Source organism: Triplophysa dalaica, chromosome 12, assembly GCF_015846415.1.
Source record: "Triplophysa dalaica isolate WHDGS20190420 chromosome 12, ASM1584641v1, whole genome shotgun sequence".
Taxonomy (NCBI): Eukaryota; Metazoa; Chordata; class Actinopteri; order Cypriniformes; family Nemacheilidae; genus Triplophysa; species Triplophysa dalaica.
In genome coordinates, this window is record NC_079553.1 from 14,454,714 (window position 1) to 14,474,937 (window position 20,224).

The following is a 20,224-nucleotide window of genomic DNA, read 5'->3' on the forward strand; positions in this document are numbered from 1 at the left end:
ACAGTCATTGACCATGTCATTGTCCATAGCATGACAATGCCTGAAGGAGGACTAAGAGTCCGTCCAAACCTGAGTAGGTTCACCGTGGCCACCATTATCAGGGCATTCAGACAACACAACAGGTATTGTACTCTATTGCTTTCTTTGTCACAATACAATTTTACAAGCCTGTGAAAGTAGTCTATTGGTTTCAGATCAGTTGTTACTGTATTGTAAAACGAGTCAATTGACAACACATGTTTCTTTCTTTAGAGTTGAAAGAATGCCACATAGAGGTGGGAGGGTTGCCATATTTACAGCGGCACAAGAAACCCTCATTGTGGATATGGTTCGATAATGTCAACTTTGAGACTATTGATGATGTCAGCTTGGCCACGGTGCCAAAAGATGCGGAGGAAACAGGTCTATAGTGTTCCCTTTGAGCGCAACTCTGCGCGACACAAAGACCTACGCTACATACTGTGTTGCTCAGTGGGCTACATTACTTCTGGACAATACTGTGCTACCACATTGACTGTTGTTCTGAACACCTGTGCCCTTTCAAATTTTCACAGAGGATATTACAGTTGGACGAGATGGCCAGACCTCATGAGTACCTCTTCCTGGATGAGGCTGGCTTCAACCTGCAGAAACGAAGGCAAAAAGGCCGTAACATCATTGGCCAAAGAGCCATCACTGAGGTTCCTGGCCAACGGGGGGATAATATTACTCTTTGTGCGGCCATGGTGCTGTCCTTGGGTCTTACAACACCCAACATCTCCTCACCTTCCTAGAGGAGCTAAAAGACATCCTCCTGGACCACCAACAACACCATCCTGGGCCCGCACATCACATTTATGTGATTACATTATGTGATCAGAGAGTGGTTCACCACCAACAGTAACCACATTTTAAACATCTGTCTGCCACCCTAATCCCCTTTCCTGAACCTTATAGAGGACTTCTTTTCATCGTGGAGATGGAAGGTTTATGACAGACAACCATACACTAGAGAGAACCTCCTAAGGGCAATGGAGCTGGCCTGTGTTGAAATCCCACTGGAGGCCTTCCAAGGATGGATTCGCCATTCCAGGGCGTTTTTCCCACGGTGCCTGGCAAGAGACAATATAGCCTACGATGTGAATGAGGTGATGTGGCCCGATGCAGCTCAGCGACATGATGCCGCACAGTGATTGTGGTGAGTTTGTGGTGTGAATAAAGTAAATAAAAAAACGTCACACCCTGATCATGTTTTCAAGAGTACTGTTGTGTGCAATAGATTCTGTTTTTGCATTGAGTTGTGTAACAGTAGTGTACATGCAGAATTTACTATAGATTTATACTCTTCATATGAAACTCACAAATCTAAATGCCTAATCCTCTGCAGAGATCTAAGAAGATCCATTACTGTAAAGTTTCTAAAAATATGCATTGGCAGTTATGAAACAGAACCTTCCCACAAATTGAGCATTGTGTTTTCAATAGTTTTGCTGTAGTGTGTAATGATGTGTATAGTGTTTAAATTTTTTAAAGCTTTGAGCTGCTCTTTTTGTGTGACAGTTTGAAGTGAGAATGTGTGGTTGTGTTTATGTAGCTTTAGAAAAGGGTGTTGTATTTAGACATTGGGGAACATGGAGGAAACGTTTGTGAAATGTGTTTTAGCATTTGAGAAAAACTGTAATGCTCAAGGTCACATGTTAACGGCTAGATACATTCTTATCCTCTAAAACTTGAGGGCACATTTGTTTTAAATGTTTTCAATAAAAGAACAAGAAAAATATTTTGATTGCTTTTATATAAGTGGAACAATTGGACAGAGATATTAGAAGAAATTAAAACATTAAGTAGATTCATCTTAAAATAGTTATTAGAACAGCTTATATGTTTAAGTAGACTTCACTCAAGATGTAAAGTAATCATTACTTAAGTTTTTTTAGGGCAACAGGTTTCCTTCATTTTTTTTTTAAGTTAACTCAACTCATCCGGACTTACAGTTTGTACAAAAGCTGGGTTTTCATGTTTTATGTAAACTTCACACTGATATGTTGACACAGTGACTTAAGTTCTTTGCACATACATTCAAAACTTTTCGTATGCGTATTTGGCTCTGCTTTTTACGGCCTCTTAAGTTGTTATTAAATGCGACTAAAACTACTTGCTACAGACCGGAAAAAAAGCACGTTTATATTCCCGTTTAAACATTTAAATTCATCATTAAATGATGCAGCTTTTTGTATGAATATATGGTAGTGTTTAACGTTATCTATGAACTAATGTGCTTCAAAAAATCCGTGTTCCTGGACCCAGAGTTACTGAGGAGTTAGGAAGAAGAACAAACCCTATGTGTAAAGCATGAGTGTATGAATTGTGGTGTGTGTGCAGGTGAATGACTGTTCCACTACGAATGCTGTAATATGTCAAACTGCCAGCTGCCCAGTCTACATAAACTGCTATTCTGGTGGACCTGACAGATACAGGGAACTCACATGTACTCTCATTATTTTGCCAAAGTCTCAGATTACCATTGAGACAGTGAAGACTGGGGAACTGGTTATTAACTCCCATTATGTTCTCTGTTCTATCCAAAGTTTTGTAGGTCACTGCCAACGCAATCCCACCTTTGTACTCCACCTCAAAATAACTGCGCCCAGACAGAGGCTCTGTGCACAGAAACTCAGGAAACAATTTAAATCTATCAGGATGATCAGGATATTTCTGCTCCACTGTAGTTTCTGAAATTGTTTGGGTGTCCTCAGATAATATCAGCCGTGGGTGTAATGTGTTTATCCACTGTGAGCTTAAAGGCATCTGCAGAGAACATAATTTTTGTTAGTGGTTAGATTCAAGTCATCAAATTCACGTCTCCATCCTTCAGCACTGTCACTGGATCTGCAGCCTCACACCTCAACAACAGATTTACATTCCCTCCCGGTTTTTTGCTATTGGCAAATAACATTAGTTGTGACAACTGCCATACACCTCTTCTGTGCCTGTTATCTACCCTTACCTACTGTCAAAGTCTTTTGGGGAAAGTAGAAGCACTCAGTGGCCATGTTAGGTATGCCGCTGGGCAGCTATTTTAGTCATGCAAGACTAATGTCCTATTAACTTGAATATGATAAGACAGATATCACATTTCTGTCAGAACCACTGTCGTCAAAATTTTAAACAATAGCAATATTTAGTTTGCCGAAATGAAGCTGTTCTGGGCAAACTCTCCACTGGGAGCGCAGCAAAACATGTCCCCACCTGGGGAACCAGAACAGTTCATGAAGCGGATTAATACAGGCAGATATGGAGGAGATGGGGACGGAGGTGGGTTTTTAGTGCGCCAGGATTAAGCAGCTGATAAGGAGCAGAGAAAGGCATCTTGAAGAGGATGCCCAGGTAGAAAAAAACAGGATATGGTGGGTTAGGTATGTTTTGATCTTGGTTTGACCATCTTAAACCAGCTAAGGACCAGCATATGATCAGTTAAGGATTAGGCCACCATCAAAACATACCAAACCTGCATGAGATGTTTTTTTTTTCGACAGGGGCAGTCTATGGCGTTGTATGACTATTGGTTAATGTTGATTAGCTGCAACTGATGTGATCGGCTGATGCAAGCTAAACTGACGTGACCTGCCAAAACTGAAGCTATGCTTGATATTTCTCAACAACATTTAAGCTTGGCATCAGCTGTTACATAACTTTTGTTTATAAACTTTTGTTTATTATCAAAATTTATTTTGTTTATTGCACAGGCTAGAAAGTGCCTTACATGACACTGTTTAGAAATAATCATCCATCTTTATCAATTGAATTTATTTTAACAGCAGTGGCGTATCTTATTAATATATAGAAATTGTATAACCATTCTTGTTGTTTGTGCCCTATACTTATTGTGTATTTTAAATGTTTGCAATGAAAGCATCTGCTAAATGAGTAAGTATAATGTATATTTTGTGTATATGCTGTGGCTAAAATACTTACATTTTTGCAGACAGGGTTCCATTCGGCCCTTTCCTCCATAGTCAACACTGAGAAAAAAGAAAACACTTTATTTTGAAATATATTCAGTTTCTCAATAAAACAGTAAGTTATAATAATAATGTAATCTGTGAAAATTGTTTGTGATCAGGCAATACTTCAGTTTAAAGTGTGGATCCTGTTGTTTAGCAGGGAACAATTCTTCCTTTGAGTCTCCAGGGTGGTTGTAGCTCAGATCAAGCTCTCTAAGATGATCAGGGTTTGAGTTCAGAGCTGAGGCTAAAGACCTGCACCCTTTCTCTGTGATCATACAACCTGACAATCTGAAGACAACTTTTAAAGTTATTGTGTTTCTAGAAAGAATTATTAAAAGTTTATGCACAAAACAGACCAAAGCCACAGGATTCATAATCTGTTCATCATGATTCAAATCTGTATGATGGCAATAGTGATGCTTGTCAAAAACTATAGAAGACAATTCACAACCTTTGAAAAGTATTAGACATATTACTGTATGTCATTATAGTTGCACTTACCCCAGTTTCTCTATTCTACATTGTTGACTCTCCAGTCCACCTGAGAGCTTGTTCACACCAGAATCCTGCAGGTCATTGCATTTCAGCTCTAACTCAATCAATTTTGAGTTGGGTGATTTCAAAACTAATGACAAAGTTGCACAGCAAGACTCTGTAAGGCCGCAGCGCTTCAACCTGAGAAGAGATTGATTAGACCACACAACAAAATAAGCAAATGAAAAAATAAAAACACTATCATAAATAGACATTACTTACTTTAGTATCTAAAGTCTACAGTAGGGACTGCACAGAGATAACCAACACCAGTATCACCGATTTTATTGTAGCTCAGATTCAGTTCTTTCAAGGTTGAGTTTATTGACTTGAGAGATGAAGCCAACTGTGGCAAGGGGGGCGTGGCCTAGCGGAATCTAGAGAGAGAGAGAGGAAATCGACGGGAGGTAAGTAGGTCAGAGACAAATTGTAAACACCTGTCTGTAATTCCAGTGATTGGCGAGAAGAGTATAAAAGCCAACAAAAGACGTTCGAGGGGGAGACACGAATGGACGAGCAGCAGACACTTTCGAGAGAGAGACAAGAGTCGAGACGTGAATTACTTATGTGCCAGGAGGCCATAAATTACATATTATTTACTTTTGCTTTATGTTTTGTTGAAGAGCTGAATAAAAGCCTGATTCAGCCAATCGACCTCATCTCCTTCTTTCCTAGGCAGTCCTCCAGCGGGTTGGACGAACCCCGGAGCAGCAGCGATTGCGTTTCCGGTCGCTGTAATTTGGGGACGGTGGATACCCCTTCGTGTTTGCCCAACAGCTCCGGGACGCCTGCCGCAAATGGCTAGTTGACAAGGACAGTGATGTCGACAATACGGTGGAGAAGGTGACGCTGGAACAGTTTGTGGGAAGACTGCCCGCAGGAACTGCTCAGTGGGTCCACTGTCACCGGCCGACATCGCTGACCCAGGCCATCCAGTTGGCGGAGGATCACATGGCGTCGTGCTGTGGGGTCAGAGGATCCAAGGTATCGGTTCTTCCCCCTTCCCTTTCTGTTTCCTCTCCCAGGTCCCGTCTGGTACCGCAGACAGCTGCCCATGGTCGAGGCAGCCCGTCGCCCCGATTCTTGCCTGACATCGGTGCCAACCTCCAGCGTGGGGGAATGACCGGCGGGAGAGAGCTCTCCCGGTTGTCTACACCCTCTTCTCGCCAATCCCCTGGCCTACTTCCGACCACCGGAGCAGTGGGTCGGCCTGGGCCGGTCTGTTGGCGGTGCGGGGACCCGGATCATTTCATCCGGTCATGCCCGGTTATGGAGATTGGAGCGATGATCCGGACCCCCGACGCCCCGCGGACTTCCCCCGATCAGGCTGGGTGGTACCAAATACCTGTGAGTATTGAGGGGGGTACTTATCAGGCCTTGGTGGATTCAGGCTGCAACCAAACCTCGATCCACCCAGGCGTGATTCAAACTACGGCATTGGATACGGGCCGCGAGGTTAAGGTAAGGTGTGTGCACGGGGAGGTGGTGAGTTATCCCTTAGTCGCCCTGGTAATTAAATTTAGGGGGAAAAAGCATACAGTTGAGGTAGCTGTTAACTCACACCTCGGACATCCGCTAATTTTGGGGACGAATTGGCCGGCTTTTAGTGTGTTATTAGGGTATTTATGTGCGGATGTCTCTGGGGATAAACATGGGCGGATGGGAGCGGTTGCGCAGTTTGGAGAGGCAGAGCCGGGACCCTCAACGACAGATTCAGGGGAACGAAGCACGATCGAGAGACGAATTCTCTCATCCTGCGATGATTTTCCCCTGGATCAGTCGCGAGATGAATCACTAAAAAATGCGTTTGAGCAGGTCCGCATGATTGACGGACAGTCTCTCCAACCAACACAGCCGCTTACCTATCCATATTTTGCCATAATAAAAGACAGGTTGTATCGAGTGGCCCAAGACACTAAGTCAAAGAAGAATACAACACAATTGGTCATTCCAAAGAGCCGCCGGGAAATGCTTTTTCAGGCGGCTCATGCTAATCCGATGGCAGGGCACTTAGGACATACCGCGACACTGAATCGCTTAATGGCCCGTTTCTTTTGGCCGGGCATCCACGAGAATGTGAGCAGATGGTGTGCCGCATGTCGTGAATGTCAGTTGGTAAACCCAACGGCCACTCAAAAAGCACCATTGTGCCCGCTTCCCTTAATCCAGGTCCCCTTCGAACGAATTGGTATGGACCTGGTCGGGCCATTAGAGCGTTCTGCACGAGGGCATCGATTTGCATTGGTCATTGTGGACTATGCAACCCGATACCCCGAGGCAGTGGCGCTCCGTAATATTTCCGCTAAAAGCGTGGCGGACGCACTGTTCTCATTGATCTCCCGCGTGGGAATCCCGAAAGAGATTCTCACGGATCAAGGCACGACGTTCATGTCACGGACAATCCGCAAACTATACGGGTTGTTGGGGATGAAAATGATTCGGACCAGCGTCTATCACCCACAAACGGACGGACTGGTCGAACGTTTTAACCGCACTTTAAAAACCATGATCCGAAAGTTTGTTTACGAGGACGCAAAAAATTGGGATAAATGGCTGGAACCCTTGTTGTTTGCTGTGCGCGAGGTCCCCCAAGCCTCCAGAGGGTTTTCCCCTTTCGAGTTGCTCTATGGACGTCAGCCCCGTGGGATGCTGGATGTACTAAGAGAAACTTGGGAGGACGGACCTACCGCTAGTAAAAACGAAATCCAGTATGTAATGGACCTGAGAACAAAACTCCACACCTTGGGGCGTCTCTCTATGGAGAATTTGTTACAGGCCCAGGACAGACAAAGCCGGCAATATAATAAGGGTACCAGATTACGTCAATTTACACCGGGAGAGAAAGTTCTTTTATTACTCCCAACGTCCAGCTCAAAATTACTCGCCAAGTGGCAAGGACCCTTTGTGGTTACACGACGAGTGGGGGATCTCAATTATGAGGTGGTGAGATCAGACAGAGGCGACACACATCAATTATATCACCTCAACCTCCTTAAAAAAATGGAGTGAGGCGGACACGGTGATGCTGGCGACAGTAGTGGGAAGGGAGGATGATCTTGGACCAGAGGTGGGAAGGAAAACCCAATCGAACACTAAGCCCCCGGGGGATCATCTTTCGCCGTCCCAGACCTCTGACGTTGCCAGGTTGCAGGCTCGTTTTGCCGATGTGTTCTCGTCTCTGCCTGGCCTCACTACACTCATAGAACACCATATTGAGACCACACCGGGGGTGGTTGTACGTGGCCGACCGTATCGTTTACCTGAACACAAGAAAAAAGTAGTTCAGGAAGAATTAGAGGCCATGCTAGATATGGGGGTAATAGAGGAGTCCAACAGTGACTGGGCCAGCCCGATAGTTTTGGTTCCCAAAACCGACGTCTCGGTCCGGTTCTGTGTGGACTATCGCAAGGTGAATGCTGTGTCGAAGTTCGATGCATATCCAATGCCGCGGATTGACGAACTGCTTGATCGGCTAGGTACGGCTCGCTTTTATTCGACATTGGATTTGACAAAGGGATACTGGCAGATCCCCTTATCACCTTTATCCAAGGAAAAAACAGCTTTCACGACGCCGTTCGGATTACACCAATTTGTCACACTTCCGTTCGGCTTATTCGGGGCCCCTGATACCTTTCAGCGTCTCATGGACCGTATCCTACGTCCACATGCCGCTGCTTATCTGGATGACATTGTCATTTATAGTAATGACTGGCAGCGACATATGCAGCACCTAGGTGCGGTGTTGGGTTCGCTGAGAGGAGCGGGGCTCACGGCTAACCCGAAGAAGTGTGCAATTGGGCGAGTGGAGGTTAGGTATCTGGGCTTCCACTTGGGTCACGGACAGGTGCGTCCCCAAATTGATAAAACAGCAGCAATTGCAACCTCTCCGAGTCCCAAGACCAAAAAGGAGGTGAGGCAATTCCTGGGGCTGGCAGGTTATTACAGAAGGTTTGTTCCGGACTATTCAACCCTCACCAGCCCCCCTGACGGACCTCACTAAAAAGGAAGCACCAGATCCCGTCCAATGGTCGGAGCTGTGCCAGCGGGCTTTCACCCAGGTTAAGGCGGCTCTGTGTGGTGGCTCGTTATTACACTCTCCTGATTTCTCTCTCCCTTTTCTTGTACAGACAGACGCATCGGACAGGGGGCTAGGAGCGGTCCTGTCTCAGGAGGTGGAGGGGGCGGAGCGGCCGGTGCTGTACATCAGTCGTAAACTCTCGAGAAGAGAGACGATGTACAGCACCATTGAGAAGGAATGCTTGGCGATCCGGTGGGCCGTCCTTACCCTCCGCTATTACCTCCTGGGACGAGAGTTCACCCTCTGTTCAGACCACGCACCCCTCCAATGGCTCCACCGCATGAAAGATACCAACGCGCGGATCACCCGTTGGTACCTGGCATTACAACCCTTCAAATTCCGGGTGGTCCACAGACCGGGGACCCAGATGGTGGTGGCTGACTTCCTCTCCAGGAGGGGGGGGGGAAGCTGCAGGCCGGATGGGGCCCCGGCCTGAGTCGGGCGGTGGGGGTATGTGGCAAGGGGGGCGTGGCCTAGCGGAATCTAGAGAGAGAGAGAGAGAGAGGAAATCGACGGGAGGTAAGTAGGTCAGAGACAAATTGTAAACACCTGTCTGTAATTCCAGTGATTGGCGAGAAGAGTATAAAAGCCAACAAAAGACGTTCGAGGGGGAGACACGAATGGACGAGCAGCAGACACGTTCGAGAGAGAGACAAGAGTCGAGACGTGAATTACTTATGTGCCAGGAGGCCATAAATTACATATCATTTACTTTTGCTTTATGTTTTGTTGAAGAGCTGAATAAAAGCCTGATTCAGCCAATCCGACCTCATCTCCTTCTTTCCTTGAAAAGAACCTTGTTTACACCAACATTTTGCAGGTTTCTGCAGGATATTACAACCCGCTAGCCTAAAAGTAATAAACAACAGACAATTACAGCTGAACAATCAGTCTTCTTTTGGTGGTCATGTTTATAATGGTAATATACACAAAAAGCCCCAGTAACACTTTTTAGGTTGCTTTGGTTGACAGCATGCACAACGACTAGTAAGTTCTGTACCTCTCAACACTACAGAGCCTCACACCAGAATCATCTTTTAACGATTGGCTCTTTTTACTCCTTTAACTAATTTTAGTATAGGTCACTACATTCAATTAATTCAATAAATGGATTGAACACTTTGCAATAAGGTTTAATTTACTAACATTGGTTAATTATATTAGTTAGTATTATTCTACGAACAACACTTCTTCGACATTTATTAATCTTGTAGTTTAAGTATTTAATCATCCAATCTCTCACCCTGAATTAGAGCTTTTATTGTTTTTCTTTTTGTACATTAAGTGTTAAAGGACTTTCCATTTTTTTATAGTTTATGTTAACGGATACTGTATATTAACTCAAATAGTTTATGTTAATGGATACTGTATATTGACTACAATTGTTTATGTTAACGGATACTGAATATGAGCTAATATTTACATTTATAAAACAGCTAGTTCCAGTCCTTGATTTACAAGAAAGCACAGTTATGACCGCTTAACCTAATTGATTCCGGCCGTTTCTCTATATGCGTTCTTGTCTATATTTGTCTTCTTGTGAAAGATCATCAGTAGCAGACCAAGTACTGTTCCAATTCAAAGTTCACATGTTCATAGTTTTAAGTGTGTGTTTAAAAGTTTGAATCTAATCAGTGGTCGTGTCTATTATTTGTTTTGTGGGCAAATCGTTTTGATTGAGGACAAAGTTACATTTTCACAAAATTATTTACTTTGCACGGGAGCTCTGCCTTGCACTTTTGACTAAATGATGTACTTGTATACTTCATATTGTACAAACTTCCTATAATTCATAATAAAGATTGTGTTTTATATTGTATTTCTTTTGATTATAAACATTAAGGGGTGATTTGCCGGAAATACATGTTTTTCTTTGTCTTTGGTGTGTTATAAGTTGCCCATGCATGTATGAGATACGTAAAATTGCAAAAATTTAATTGTCAAAATATTTACTTTATCTAGAAACGAATGCTCTCCCAGACCTGCCTGAAACGCCTCGGGTAACCAGACCCCGTCGATCTACCTCAGTTCGTAACACGATTTGACGAAGACCGCTCAAATGTATACGTAAGGTGAGGTCTTGTAAATCTCATTTTACCGTCGCAGCCTAATGTTACGAATATGGTAAGAGGCATTACATTTCTGTTCAGTATTCGACCAATCACTATGCACTAGTGAATTGGCCAATCATAGCACAACTCGCTTTTCAGAGCGATGAGCTTTGTAATATATCAGCACATTTCGGAGAGGCGTATACAAACATGCACGGTATGTGGAAAATACAGTGTTTTTTAACCTTAAATCGTGTAAAAATATTGTATTAGATCTAAAGCAAACAATGATATTCGTTCCCTTTCTGTCAGTCTCTCGACGTCGTGTCGAGAACGACAGATGGGGTTCGCCCTTGAGAATCAATCAACTCCGACTACTATAGATAAGGCCAATGAAATTTGGCGAATGAAATTTGGCGAATGAAATTTGCATGCCGGGCTCCGCCCCCTGATATCCGGTATAAAAGGAAGCCGGCGTGCAGCATTCTTTTACCTTTTGTTCTGAAGAGCCTGAGAGCCTGTAACTGAGGTTACATACGTAACCAAGACGTTTTAGCCATGTCAAATGACCGCTTTTAACAGTTAGAATAATCAGAGCAGACACGTTTTTAAAATGAAAACGACAGGAAGTACTGTTTTGTTTTATGTCATATTATTTTATTTCACTAAAAGCTACATTGAACTTAATGTTAAGATGAACTACGATTGTACTTATTTGATACCATAGTTGAGTGACAGCAAGTATTTTGCTGTTACATATGTAATAACAGGACTGCGTCCTCCCGTCCTCATGAGGTCGAACTCCTGAGTCAGAACTTGCCAAGTCCGAACTAGGAAGGATAGAAGTCTGTTCTTTGCGTTCTTGGAATTGAGAAACGGCCTCTGTGTGTCACTGCGCATCCTTAGCAACCATACTCAACAACGTAAACCAAATATTCTGTTGCTGTTAACTGTTGATTACAGAATACTTTTTCAAGCGGGCCGCAACTCTTTCTCTCAATGACTCAATGTGTTGTAAAGATTATTCTCGTGGTGTCTTTGTAGAGTTGTTGTTACCACCACAATGTCATTTTGCGAAAGCAAAACTACTTAGTTTGGTCTTCCAAAAGAGGACACAATTAGAAATAAGTAGAAATAAGTGGTCAAGTTTAAGTTACAACACTTTTCCAAAACAGTACAACCCCAAACTTCAAGTGTGAGCAGCGCATTAACACCTGGACCTGGTTGTCCACAAAGACTGTTTTTTAAAAAGTGGAGCAATTGCAACTTTGCAAGGACCGTCTACAGCTTCTGACTCACACTCTGTAAGTATGTTTTCATTATTTATTAACTAATTTGCTACGGAGAAGAGACAGTACAAAAAAGAGTGAATACAATGACTTGTACTATGAGTTATGTCCTCGCTGAATGCAACAAATGCCTTGTTTATAATATGTTTTATTGTCTTTGTCATTTCGAGACCGGATGATCAGGGTTGAACCCGCCCCACAGTTCAGATGCTAGTGACCAGCGGATTAACTGTAAAGTTTATCTGTCATAGAGTGAAAGACAGTTCTAAATGTGATCTCTTTTCTTCTTTCTATCTCGGTGAGTTCAGTGTGAAAGCACATTATCGCATAAAACCTTTTTCTTTATTTAAATCACTGTGTAAGGCAAAGTGTAAAGTTAAAGTACTAGTGTTGTTTAGTTTTAAAACGGTTAGCCCCTAATTTGACACACAAATGACGCCACAAAGTGTTCGTACTAGCTGTACAAAATAAAAGATTAAAACAAAATAAAATCACATGCGTTTAAAATAAATAGAGTTTTGCTGGACAAGAAAAAGCCACAGCAGTTTTTTGTGCTAGAAAGTGAAGACCACACCGTCTTTAAACAGCTTTTTACTTGACTGCACGTTTGTGTATATTCAGACGTATTATTTATACATATTGTGTCTGTTTTCATACAAATGATGAATAGTAATTTTCTATTAGGATTTCAGGTCACATTCACTTGAGAAAACTGTTGAAACATCAGCAATGAACAAGTCATGTCAAGTTTCTGCAGTTTTTTTTTTTACAAACAACAATATAAAATATGTAAATGAATTAAATATAATTAATTAAATAAAGTTTTGATTAAACTATGTTGGGAAACAGATCTGAGAGAAGGATTATAATGTATAATATCATAGTCTATGACTTGTTTACTGAGGATTTTGTATGTTACTATTTTGTGACCTTTGTAAAACTGCGGAGAATACCTGTTTTCCTAAAACAATGTATGTAATTACTATTTATTCCTTTAGTATTGTTCAAAGAAAGATGTCATCATCTTAAACATCATCCCCTGAACCATCTGCAAGTAGGCAAAAAAGGTGTTCCCCTTTTTGCTGATCAGAAACAAATATCTGAACCAGACTACAATAGGGATCAATAATTAGAAATCGAGAAAATTCCTATTCCTGAAATACAACTGTGAAAATAAAGATTTATATGTTTAGGTATTGCCACCCCTCATTGTGCTCTTGTCCCCCTTTGCCAACTCATGTATAAAACATAATACTCCCCTGGATCGATTATCTTAGTCATCTGCATTCTCTGGATCATATTTGGCATTGACATGATCATTTCTGAATATGGTAAGGGGTGTAACATTTCCACCACATGCTTGATCTATTCGATCACATCGCACTGGGTAGATGGCAAATCAGAGCACACATCGCTTTTGAAAAAAACGAAGTTTGTAAAAATCGTTGCGTTTTAGAAAGGCGGGGCAGTGAGTAGCAATAGTTATCAGTGTTGGGTGTAATTAGTCACGAAGTAGTTAGTTACTGTAATTTAATTACTTTTCCCTTGAAAAAGTAAAGCGAGGGATTACTCTTATTTTTTCTGTAATTTAATTACAGTTACATCTGATGTAGTTAAACTAAATACTGTGTGTAATATATGTCTGTGCAGAAGTGGAATTGACATCATTACATTTACATTTACATTTAGTCATTTAGCAGACGGTTTTATCCAAAGCGACTTACAAGTGGGGTAGATAATGGAAGCAATTAGGACACTATAAGTACAACAAAAGCATAAGTGCAATCAAAACAAGACTAGTCTCATATAGCCTAACACAGTATACGGAACCATCCATCATCATTCATTTTTTTTTTTTTTTTTTAGTAGAGAGTAGAGAAGAAAAGAGTCAGAACAGATCAGTCAGATGTTGGCGGAAGAGATGTGTTTTCAGGTGTTTCTTAAAGATGGCTACAGAATCTGCAGATCTTGTAGCAGTGGGCAGATCATTCCACATAGGTGGAACAGATCCGGAGAAGGTGCGCGAGAGAGATTTTTTATCTTTATGGGATGGCACCACAAGACGTTGTTCGTTTGCAGAGTGTAGGGATCTGGCGGGTACATATGTCCGCATTAGCGATTTAAGATAAGGTGGTGCCGAACCAGTAGTGGTCTTGTAGGCCAGGAGTAGAGTCTTGACATCAAAATTCAAAGTCCAACTTTCAATGTGCTTTAATGTATATTTCTCACATTTTTAATACTTTGGTCAGGTAATAACACTATTATGTAGTTTTAGATTATTTATTTGAATGAATTAAAAGAGCCGTTTGATGTCTATCCTTGAATCACTTAAATAATCAAGGTTGATAAAGGGTATATAAAGAAATTCGTAATTAAATACTTTTTGAAGAGATTAATTTGTACAGTAATCTAATAACATTATCAAATATGTAATTAGTCACTAGTAATTAATTACTTTTTCCGAGTAATTTACCCAACACTGACAGTTATGTACGTGAAAAATGATGTGTTTGTTTTAGCCAGAAACCGCATCAACACAATGTATTACACAAAAATACACATAATAATATTCATTAAAGCAAGGTCAGATGACCCCTTCTGACAATTCAACAGCTGGATGCTGACATGTGTAACTAAACGTTGCCAAATTGTAACTATAAAATGAAAGTGCAGACAGGGCTGAATGGGACATTTGATATTGTTCATTGAAATGACTAGAATATGGGATTTTTTATGCATGTCATATTTTTCCACTATGCTTTTGATTACCCCTATTGGTTTGTAAATACATTATTAATACTCTGCATTTTGGAAATAGGGTTAGTAAAAATAAAGATGATATTGACTACTTACACCAGCTTCTGTAGTTGATAGTGTGGATTTATTAGTCCAGACAAGAGTAAGTTCACTGCAGACTTGTTGAGTTTATTGTTGTTTAGAATCAGTTCTCTCAGAGGTGAGTTCACTATTTGGAGAGATGAGGCCACTCTCTCACATGACTCATATGAGAGATTACAGCAACCAACCTGCACAGAAAATAACCAAATCGTTTTAAAACTGTCTGTCTGTATACTTAGTGTATACTTATACTTAGTGACTTATATTTACAATAGTTAAGACAGATTTCTAAAAGAGGAATCTCATTTGAAAAAGTTTCAAATTCTGTCAGAGGTCACATTATGAAAGCTGCTTTATATTATGTAGTTAAATGTAAAATTTAAATACGTGTTTATTTGTCAGAGTTGATCCAGTCAATTGTCCTTAACCTATAGATGCAATCTAGCAATGTTGTTATACACACACACGTACGCGCACAAACGCACACACACATGCACGCAATGATGACAAAGGTTTTTAGTAACTACTTGTATACTTCATATGTACAAAATGGCATTGCTTTTTATACTGAGCTTTAGTAATAAGCTTGTGTGTTGTTCAATAAGACTCATTTAGTATGTTTCTATGTTTTCTTCGGTAACAAAATTTGTACAGAGAATTGTAAAATTTTATTGGTATTGGTACTGTCTACAAAAATATTTGGTACTGTGACAACACTAATACTGTACTGCTTTAAACACCTTTTTCTTGTTCTTACAGGTAAAACTTTAATTGTTTTGCTTATAGTCTAAATGTCTCATTTACAGGTGTTTTGTAACAATGACAATTCTAAAAAGCACTATATAAATAAAGTGGAGTTAAATAATACTCAGAAAATACAACTCTAGATGTGTTCAATGTACAGCAATTCTATTTCTCTTGTCCCTGCACATATCATGAAGAAGTTACATAGTTTACTGACATATACCGTCAGCTTGGTCATATAGCATTGAACTTACAGTTTTACTCGATTGCTAACACACAATTCATGAAACAAGTCACCATTTTATAAATGACTATAAATACATTCTCAGAACAATACACCGACTTGTCCAAACCCCACACAAAACAGCCTCATTTTGGAAAGGTTTAACCATGTTCTCATTCAGAAAACACAAACAAAATAATGAACTGAAGTGTCTAGATGTAAACTCAAATAGCACACATTTAGCCATCAGTAAACATTCAGTTGCAAAACTTATGACAAACCAATCAGAATCTCAGGATCATATCAGTGGGACAACAGGTAATCATCTACTGGGCTTTATAATACTTACTGTAAACATACTTGACAGTATAATTCCAGTTCACTTCATATGAGAGAAATTTCACTATTCTGTATCCAGTAAACGGTAGCATGTGTACACCCTTTGTCATGAACTCTCATGGGAGACATGGCGTGGGAACCCAAGTGCAGGTAGACACAGACGGTAGATGGTAACAAGGACGTTTATTCAACAAATAAACACTAAAAACATGCAAAACAAAGACCCACGGTGGGGTAAAACAAGACAGGAATATATATAACTTTAACAAGGACAAGAACACTGACTAACTAAACTATAAAACAAACACTGGTAACAAACACTAAACTAACACTTACTGGACAAGGAGACAGGAACAAGTCAAGACGAGGGCGTGAAGCATACAGCATGCAGCATGCAGCATGCAGCATGCAGCATGCAGCATGCAGCATGCAGCATGCAGCATGCAGCATGCAGCATGCAGCATGCAGCATGCAGCATACAAGTACAATAAACGAGCACAGGACAATGAAACATGAGGACTCTTTATAGGGGAGACAGACACAGGATCATAACGAGAAACAGGTGCTGGGGATTAGCACTAACCCACATAGCAGACAGACTCGGCCCGAATGTGGCCTCAGAATGGCACTGCTGGCGCACTGCTGGCACTGGCATGCAACAAGTCAGCCGAGTGTGGGCCATGTGCGGCAGTGATGGTACTGGATCCATGACGGCAAACAATAATTGGGCCGATTGTGGATGGAGGTGTTGGACCAATTGTTGATATTAGGTCTGTGGCCCAGATCAGTCTAGCGATTGTAGGCCACATTTGACATTGTGTAATTCACAATTATTGCACGGTTACATTTAAACATGTCTTACCTTGTACATTTTGGCAACAGGTTACAGGCAGATTTGGTTAACTCCGCTCAGCCTGTTCTACTGAAATGTTGAAATATCAAGTAAAGTTCTGCCATGCATGACTGAACTGTACACACCAGTACTTCATGTATCTGCTCTATCGGACTGTTTACACACACAGCATCATTTGCACTCTATACTGCTCACTTGCACACCAGGAATATTACACTGAATGCTCATTTGCACTAATGGACTACTCTCATAACTAGATTACCTCATCTAGTGCACTGTAACTTTCATAACTGCATTACCTCATCTACTGCACTGTAACTTCAATAACTGCACCAACTTCTCTACTGCACTGTAACTTATCTATTGCATTACTGCATCTATTGCATAACTAACTGCATCTACTCATCTATTGCACTATAACTTCAATAACTGCATTAGCTCATCTACTGCACTGTGACCTTAATAACCGCATTAAGCATCTACTGCACTGTAACTTAAATTACTGCATTAACTCATCTACTGCAGTGTAACCTCAATAACTGCACTAACTCATCTACTGCACTGTAAATGTATAATTGCATCTACTCACGTATTGCACTATAACTGCATTAACTCATGTACTGCACCACACCTTTAATAACCGCATCAACTCATCTATTGCACTGTAACTTTAATAGCTAATGTCTGTAACTAATGCACACTCAAATCACTTGTACTATTGTATAGTCTATATTGTTATCTGTTCATAACCACCTGTACATTAATGTTCACAGTATATAGCCTTCTGTTTATATTGTTCATAGTACATACCGACTGTCATATTTTCATAGTACATGGCCATTGTATAGTATTTTCCTAATATTGTATTCTGTATTTATTCACACTGTATATCCTGCACTTGCTAATTGCACTTCTGGTAAGACCTAAACTACATTTCGTTACACTGTACTTATATATGTGTAATGACAATAAAGTTGAATCTAATCTAATCTAATCTAAAGCAGCACTCTGTCTATTCAAAGTACTTCAGGCTGATTCTTTTTTAAAGTAACCTGGCCTTAAAAAACACTTGCACATATTTTTGTCTATTTAATGCTTTGTCATACAACTAATTATTTTCGTAGGTTACATAGATTGTGGTTTTAATAGAAAAGGCTATTGGTTCATGATGGTATTTTAATGGAAACCTTAAGAATTTTTTTAGGTTCTATTGTTTTTCAGCAGGGAACAAGCTTGCAGTATAGCAGTGTGCTGAGCTATATTTAAGGTATCAGTTACAGAATAGGTTAATAAGGTATCAGTGAAGTGAAATATCATAATCAAAATAATTTCAAAATGAGTTAACAATTTAAATAAAGAGAAAAGTTTTTATTATGTTTTCACATTTTATTGTACTTTTTAGTTTTATGGCCTAAATCAAAATAAACCAACACTTGAAAATAAATCTAATTTTGGAGCAAATATATAAATAGCAAATATATAAGTATATTTGTGAAATACACATAACAATGAATAATACTAATAATAGCAAAATATTTTTTTACTTTGTATAACAAACATTGAGCCAATAAAAAAATATGCTAAGACAATGTAAACACAAACTGCAAGACTTTGAAAAGGTAAAAGTGATGTTGTGAAAGACAAATAGAAAACAGCAGCTCATGACAAAACCTTCAATTTATTGATAGACATGTGTGACTTTAAATTCAAACTCCACAAACTGTCACAGGTTCTCGGTTTAGCTTAATGAAATGGTAGTAGTCAGTCTTTCAGGGAACATCAAAGAAGTCAGTGTAATGAATAGGCCAACATCTGAGCTCTTGATATCTTCAGCTGGGTCTCACAGAAAAAAAAGACCTGCAAGAAAATTCAAACAATTCATACCCATTACAAATACATTCACTCACAAACTCATGTTGCAATAATATTCACATTATTGTACAACAACACAACAATTCTCTTTGTAAAATATTCCACCTGAATAAAATATCCAATCAGTGTGTATGGAACAAAACTGAACAACTAGTTGTTGATGACATCACGGTACACACATAGGACATCTGTTAACATAAGCTTCTAATAGTTTGAATTCCAATAGTTCCTGTAGTCACATATTGTTTTTGAGCAGCCATGTTAACAGATTAGAACATTTATACACAGCACATGTGCTAAAAAAACTTTTGAAACACACAACCGTGTCAGAAGGTTGTTGGCCAAACAACATTAGCATTTGAAGGATTTTTAATATCTTCCTCACCTACAGTGGTACAGGAACAGCACGGTATGCAAAGCAAGTGCACCAGAACACTCTGATAAAGGGGATGTTCAGACAGAACCTGAACCATTAAAGATTAGATTAATACTGTTTTTTACATTCAATCATAGTCTGAAATTATAAGAATTCAACAACACTCTGCGAAGGCATGTGTTAAGCACAACAGTGACTGCCTGTGTTTATAGCAGCCTGTACATTTAATTACGGTGAATATAAAGTTCAACTAATGAACGCTTAAATAACTTTCAGATCTAGATATAACATACTGTTTACATCATTTGTCTCTGTTCTAATTATTTTTTGTTCTTATTTCATTACTTACTTTTTGCTGCTTTTTAACAAATAAACGTTTTATTTACATATATGAGCTCATGTGTTGTTGTAAGTTTTAGTAAGATTTAGTAATTGTTTACTATTTGCTGTAATAAACCATCGCATCTACCTCGAGCATTGAAATAGCCAAACGCCTATCTTAAATTATGCTTTACACTTTATCGATGCTGCATGTGGCCGTTTTAAACAATTAAAACGGCTTCAACATTTTCCACATCAGACAGGCCGTGTGCTATCTCGACAATAAATTACAAGATTATAATGCAAGAACGTTTAAAAACCCAAAACAGTATAAGACCAACAAGTTGGTTCTTATTTTATATTTTAGTATAAGGAACTGTGTAAACTCAAAACACATTGCTTAACTCAGACGAATCGGTGGCGGTTGGTAATTAAATCAAATGTGCAGTATCTGCGCGTGGGCAGAACTCCGACTCCTCCCGCCAAGTTTTCAACCAGTTTGCATCTGGATCAGTTCATCCATTGGCTGATTAATTGTTTTGGCGCGATTTACATGATCACGACAACTTCTGGCGTCATCTGATTGGTTGATTTGAGTCAGGTTCACGGGATACTTTGGATTCGAAAACTATATTCCCGCCCAGGATTCTTCTCGTCTCTTCTTCAACGGGTGTTATTACGGGTGTAAGTGAGTGTGGTCGGTGCTGTTGTTGTTAATAG